The sequence below is a fragment of the Heterodontus francisci genome, chromosome 35 (assembly GCF_036365525.1).
Source record: "Heterodontus francisci isolate sHetFra1 chromosome 35, sHetFra1.hap1, whole genome shotgun sequence".
NCBI lineage: Eukaryota > Metazoa > Chordata > Chondrichthyes > Heterodontiformes > Heterodontidae > Heterodontus > Heterodontus francisci.
The window spans coordinates 23,343,073-23,350,089 of NC_090405.1; positions in this window are offsets into that span (position 1 = coordinate 23,343,073).

Below are 7,017 nucleotides of genomic sequence, written 5' to 3' on the forward strand. Positions count from 1 at the left end.
GTTGGGCTTCTGTTCCAGGAAGAAGCGGGGAGCCCTCAAACCATCCTGGTGGGGGATGGAGGTGTAGAGCGATTGGACGTCCATAGTGAAGAGGAGGCGGTTGGGACCAGGAAAGTGGAAATTGTCAAAATGACGTAGGGCGTCAGAAGAGTCACGGATTTTGGGAAGGAGGTAGAAGCGGGCTGTCCGGGGTTGTGGGACTATGAGGTTGGAAGCTGTAGAGGGAAGATCTCCAGAGGAGATGAGGTCAGTGACAGTCCTTTGGACGGTGGCTTGATGTTCGGTGGTGGGGTCATGGTCCAGAGGGAGGTAGGAAGAGGTGTCTGTGAGTTGGCGTTGAGCTTCTGCAAGGTAGAGGTCGGTACGCCATACCACAACAGCACCACCCTTGTCTGCAGGTTTGATGACCATGTCGGGGTTAGACCTGAGAGAACGGAGTGCCTCAAGTTCAGAGGGGGACAATGTTCTCACATTGAACAACTTCTCCTTCAACTCCACGCACTTCCTTCAAGTAAAAGGTGTCGCTATGGGTACCCGCATGGGTCCTAGTTATGCCTGTCTTTTTGTGGGATATGTCGAGCATTCTTTGTTCCAGTCCTACTCAGGCCCCCTCCCCCAACTCTTTTTCCGGTACATTGATGACTGTATCGGTGCCGTTTCCTGCTCCCGCCCCGAACTAGAAAACTTTATCAACTTTGCTTCCAATTTCCACCCTTCTCTCACCTTCACATGGTTCATCACTGACACTTCCCTTCCCTTCCTCGACTTCTCTGTCTCCATCTCTGGGAATAGGTTGTCTACCAATATCCATTATAAGCCCACCGACTCCCACAGCTACCTCGACTACACTTCTTCACACCCTACCTCCTGTAAGGACTCCATTCCATTCTCCCAGTTTCTCCGTCTCCGACGCATCTGCTCTGATGATGCTACCTTCCATGACGGTGCTTCTGATATGACCTCCTTTTTCCTCAACCGAGGCTTTCCCCCCACTGTGGTTGCCAGGGCCCTCAACCGTGTCCGACCCATTCCCCGCGCCTCTACCCTCAACCCTTCCCCTCCCTCCCAGAACCGTGACAGGGTTCCCCTTGTCCTCACTTTTCATCCCACCAGCCTCCATATCCAAAGGATCATCCTCCGCCATTTTCGCCACCTCCAGCGTGATGCCACTACCAGTCGCATCTTCCCCTCCCTTCCCCTGTCAGCATTCCGAAGGGATCGTTCCCTCCGCGACACCCTGGTCCACTCCTCCATTACCCCCACCACCTCGTCCCCGTCCCAGGGCACCTTCCCCTGCAATCGCAGGAGGTGTAATACCTGCCCATTTACCTCCTCTCTCCTCACTATCCCAGGCCCCAAACACTCCTTTCAGGTGAAGCAGCGATTTACTTGTACTTCTTTCAATGTAGTAAACTGTATTCGCTGCTCACAGTGTGGTCTCCTCTACATTGGGGAGACCAAGCGCAGACTGGGTGACCGCTTTGCGGAACATCTCCGCTCAGTCCGCAAGCAGGACCCTGAGCTTCCGGTTGCTTGCCATTTCAACACTCCCCCCTGCTCTCATGCTCACATCTCTGTCCTGGGATTGCTGCAGTGTTCCAGTGAACATCAACGCAAGCTCGAGGAACAGCATCTCATCTACCGATTAGGCACACTACAGCCTACCGGACTGAACATTGAGTTCAATAATTTCAGAGCATGACAGCCCCCCATTTTACTTTCATTTTTAGTTATTTTTTCTTCCTTTTTTTTTACATTCTTTTTTACATTTTTTACAATCTTTTTTTGCATTTATTTCATTTCATCTTAATTTGTTCAGTTTGCTGACCCACTGTTTTTTTTCAGGTTTGCACTTGCTGCTGTTCAATATTCAGTGTATTCACACCTAATCTGTACTAATGCTTTGTCTTTCAACACACCAATAACATATTGTTTGCCTTTGCTCCGTGACCTTTTGGTCAGCTATGTGGCCTGGTCCAATCTGCACCTTCTCCTTTGTTATCTCTTGCCCCACCCCCACCTCACTTGCTTATAATCTGTGACTTTTCTAATATTTGTCAGTTCCGAAGAAGGGTCACTGACCCGAAACGTTAACTCTGCTTCTCTTTCCACAGATGCTGCCAGACCTGCTGAGTGATTCCAGCATTTCTTGTATTTGACTCAAACTCACAACCCTGCCATTAAAAATCTCATATTCGACTGACAGAACTGTCACTTCTACTCGGTCTCTTATTGGATGGATGCAACTCCAACGCAGGGGTGGCATTCAAATCCTCCCATGGGTCCACATGTCAGACTGAGTTCCATGTTGTAGACTCAAGCAAAGGAAATCTGCTCAATTCCAAAACTATCAGCGAATTGAAGCTGATTACAATCAACATCATCAGAGGTCAGAACTACCTGGTGAAAGAAGACACTCTGAAGAAGGATCCACAATTATTCAAAGGCATCGACAAAGTGAAAAACAAGAAAATCGATGAGTCAATGCAAGCCAAACAACAGAAACACTGAAGAATTCCATTCCATTCCATTCCAGAACCCAGTCCTGTTGTTTTTGGAGTCAGGTCTCAATTACTGCGACAACTTTATATTCTCACTTGGCTATCTGTACATTTTGTAAATTTCAATTTTGTCGACAAGCTCTTTGAATCCAGTTCTCTGGTCCTGAAGCCAGCTCCGTAAGGCTGACACCAATCAGTAACATTAAACTAAAAATGCCAAGAGCTCATTGGTGATTTGAACCTGGGGTCGCTCACACTTTCATTAATCACACTCCTTAAACAAGAATCACACCCGTTGACCAAGGAGCCACTGACAGCAAGGTGTTGTATTAGCTCCTGTGGAATTTCACGGGCACCCACAGTGGATCATCCAACCCATAATCCTGAGATTAAAAGTGTCCTGTTCCACTGACTGAACTGTCACTTCTACTCTGTCTCTTATTGGACGGATGCAGTTGTAGGCTCCTCCCCAGGGTTGGCAGTTTTTTCTCTGTGAACCAGCTTCCTCTCAGTTCCCAAATTTATCAGTAAATCCACTGACAAAATCTCCAAAGTGTTATTTGTTCCTCTCACTCCTCGACAATAAAATTTCGATCTCTTTGCTCTTTTTACCTTCCAAACATTGATATCCATTTTGCTCAGCATTTATTTCTCTCTCCTTTTTATTTAGTTCATGCATTTTCTTAGAAACATTTCATTTCAATTATTTCTGGGGCAAGAAATGAACAGAAGAGATTTGCTGCAATGATACCAGGGGTGAAGGATTTCAGTTATGTGGAGAGATTGGAGAAGCTGAGGTTGTTCTTCTTGGAGCAGAGAACGTTCAGAAGAGATTTGTCCAAGGTGTTCAAAATCATGATGGTTCTCAACACTTTAAATCAGGAGAAACTGTTTCCTGTGGCAAAAGGGTCAGTAAGCAGAGGACACAGATATCAGGTGATTGGCAAAAGAACTAGAGGTGACATGAAGAACCATTTGTTACACAGTAATGTGTTGTGATCTGGAATGCACTGCCTGATTGGGAGATGAAAGCAGATTCAATCGTAACTTTCAAAAGGGATATGGATAGATGCTGGAAGGGAAAATGTACAGGATTACAGGAAAAAGCCACGCAGCAGGACTAATTGTAATTTGTCTCTACCAAAGAGACAACACTGGCATGATGGACCAAATGGTCTCTTTGTTCGTCATTCTGTGATTCCATAGACATCATGTTGCTAGAATTCCCTCTGACCTGGAAGAGAATCAAACCGATTCGAGGTATTGTAAACACCACCCATGCCATGTTGTTTATTCTCTGTTTTTCACGTTGGCTGCCCCTCGTTCTTTATGTGTTTCCAGCCTGGTCTGCTCCTCTGACCTTCATTCCTGACACTCTATCGACCGTGGCTGACTCATTGTTTGCAATGTTGTGTAATGGTGACTTCACCTTTAAGAAACTGTACCTTTAAGAGACCAAGCCACTGATGCAACAGATGACATCATCATACATATATAAGGAGACACCATGTTGAGAGACACATTCTACACATGGCTTGTAGAGAGCGCACACACACCAATGAGAAAAAGACCTGGGACCTGTGATCATGCAATGTAGATAAGAAAGACAATAAATACTGTTTGTATTGAATCTGAATATAAAGCCTGGGGTCATCATTTAATGTAGACGTAAGAACACAGCACAACACTATATTTTTCTGACATTGAGGATTAAAAAGAAGTAATCACACAGACAACCAGGGACATACAGAAGACTTACATTGACAATTCCAGATTTAAATAAATAACAATCATCATGTGTACACAACAACAGCCAGTCTTTCCAGCCTTTACAGAGATAGACAGCAACCCAGGGCCACACTGGAGGAAATGGCTCACAAGACTTGAACTCCTAATGATGGCACTCGCTATCAATACACCCCGAAGAAAGAGAGCGTTACTCCTACACTCTGCTGGACCAAAAGTTGACAATACCTTCAATACACTCAGAGACACTGGAACCGATAATGATTATGATGTTGCGATGCATTTTCTAACAAGATATTTTCAAGCAAGGGCAAATCCTCACTCTGAAATTTATGTTTCAGGCAAGCAAAACAATATGGTGCGAGACTCTTGACCACTACACGATGAGACTCAGAAGTCTGAGAAAGAGGCAAATAACGTGACGACGAGATTCCCCTGAGAAACACACAAAACACAAAGACACAGAGGAAACCCAGAGAAAGGTCAAGGAAGACCAAGACAGAAGTCACAATCACATTCAAACATCCAATCATTGCAGTGGTGAGGATCCTTATTACAAAGCTTGTCCTTCGAGAGGGAAGAAGTGTCAAGTCTGCAGAAAAATGGGACATTTCACTACAGTATGCTGATCGAAGCCTGCAGGAAACATTCATAGATTTAAATGCCAGAAGGAAGATTACATATTTGCAGCACGAGAGAAGATTTTTGTTGCTCGCGACCACAAGTCCCGACACATGCCCATGTGTGATGTGTTCAGAGGCAATTAGACAATATCTGCAGTAATTGACTCGGAGCAATGATCAACATAATGGATGCTCCGACATTCCACAAGTAACAGAGAAAACAGAAACTGTAATTGAACAAGCTGATATCTAAATTCTTCTCCCATGGATCAGATACTCCTCCACCAGTCCTAGGGATCATCCAAGTTACTTTTAAGTCCTCCCAGGGGTCCACATGTCAGACTCAGTTCCATGCTGTAGAATCAAGCAAAGAAAATGTGCTCAGTTCCAAAACTATCAGCAAGTTGAAGCTGATTACGATCAACATCACCAGAGGTCAGAACTACATTGTGAAAGAAGACAGTCTGAAGAAGGATCCACAATATATACAAAGACATCGGCAAAGTAAAAAAGAAAACTTTATTTTAGTTTGTTCAGTTTGTTTCTACTGTGCCTACCCACTGTTTTTTTCATGTTTGTGATTGTGGCTGTTTAGTTTTTCAGTCCATTAACACCCTATCTGCACTAATGCTTTGTCTTTCAGCACACCATTAACATATTGTTTGCCTTTTTCTGGTCAACTATTCTGTGGCCTTGTCCTATCTACACCTTCTCCTTTGTCATCTCTTGCCCCACCCCCGCTTTACTTGCTTATAATCTTTTACATGTCTAATATTTGCCAGTTCCGAAGAAGGGTCAGTGACCTGAAACGTTAACTCTGCTTCTCTCTCCACAGATGCTGCCAGACCTGCTGAGTCTTGTCAGCACTTTCAGTTTTTATTTCAGATTTCCAGCATCCGCAGTATTTTGCTTTTAAGAAATTCGATGAATCAGTTTCCTTATTTATTTCTGACAAATGATAGATTTGAGTTAGGTAAGGTACCAAGGGTTACAGAAACAAGCAGACAAATGGTGTTAATATACAGGTCAGCAAATATCGAATTGAATGGTGGAACAGACTCGAAAGGCTGAATGTCCTCGTCAAGTTCCTATGTTTCTCTTCATTGTCCAAACCCCAACAGTAAACGTCTTTGTTCTCTCCATAGACGTTGAATGAGCCATCGTGTGTTTCCAGTGTTTTGACTTGTTTAAAGGTCGGTTTTTGGGATGAGCCGATGGAATTTAAAACAGATATCCGGCTTCAAACTGCTATTAACCGAGGCCACGCCATTGTCGGATCATTTAATGACCACTCAAAATTCACCTGAGACCAGTGTTAGTGTGCAGCTATGAGAGGGGATTTCTGTACAGTCAGGGCAGGGAACAGCAGTGAGACCAGTGTTAATGTGCAGCTATGAGAGGGGATTTCTGTACAGTCAGAATAGGGAACAGCAGTGAGACCAGTGTTAATGTGCAGCTATGAGAGGGGATTTCTGTACAGTCAGGGCAGGGAACAGCAGTGAGACCAGTGTTAATGTGCAGCTATGAGAGGGGATTTCTGTACAGTCAGAATAGGGAACAGCAGTGAGACCAGTGTTAATGTGCAGCTATGAGAGGGGATTTCTGTACAGTCAGAGCAGGGAACAGCAGTGAGACCAGTGTTAATGTGCAGCTATGAGAGGGGATTTCTGTACAGTCAGGGCAGGGAACAGCAGTGAGACCAGTGTTAATGTGCAGCTATGAGAGGGGATTTCTGTACAGTCAGAATAGGGAACAGCAGTGAGACCAGTGTTAATGTGCAGCTATGAGAGGGGATTTCTGTACAGTCAGGGCAGGGAACAGCAGTGAGACCAGTGTTAATGTGCAGCTATGAGAGGGGATTTCTGTACAGTCAGAGCAGGGAACAGCAGTGAGACCAGTGTTAATGTGCAGCTATGAGAGGGGACTTCTGTACAGTCAGAGCAGGGAACAGCAGTGAGACCAGTGTTAATGTGCAGCTATGAGAGGGGATTTCTGTACAGTCAGAGCAGGGAACAGCAGTGAGACCAGTGTTAATGTGCAGCTATGAGAGGGGATTTCTGTGCAGTCAGAGCAGGGAACAGCAGTGAGACCAGCGTTAATGTGCAGCTATGAGAGGGGATTTCTGTACCGTCAGGGCAGGGAACAGC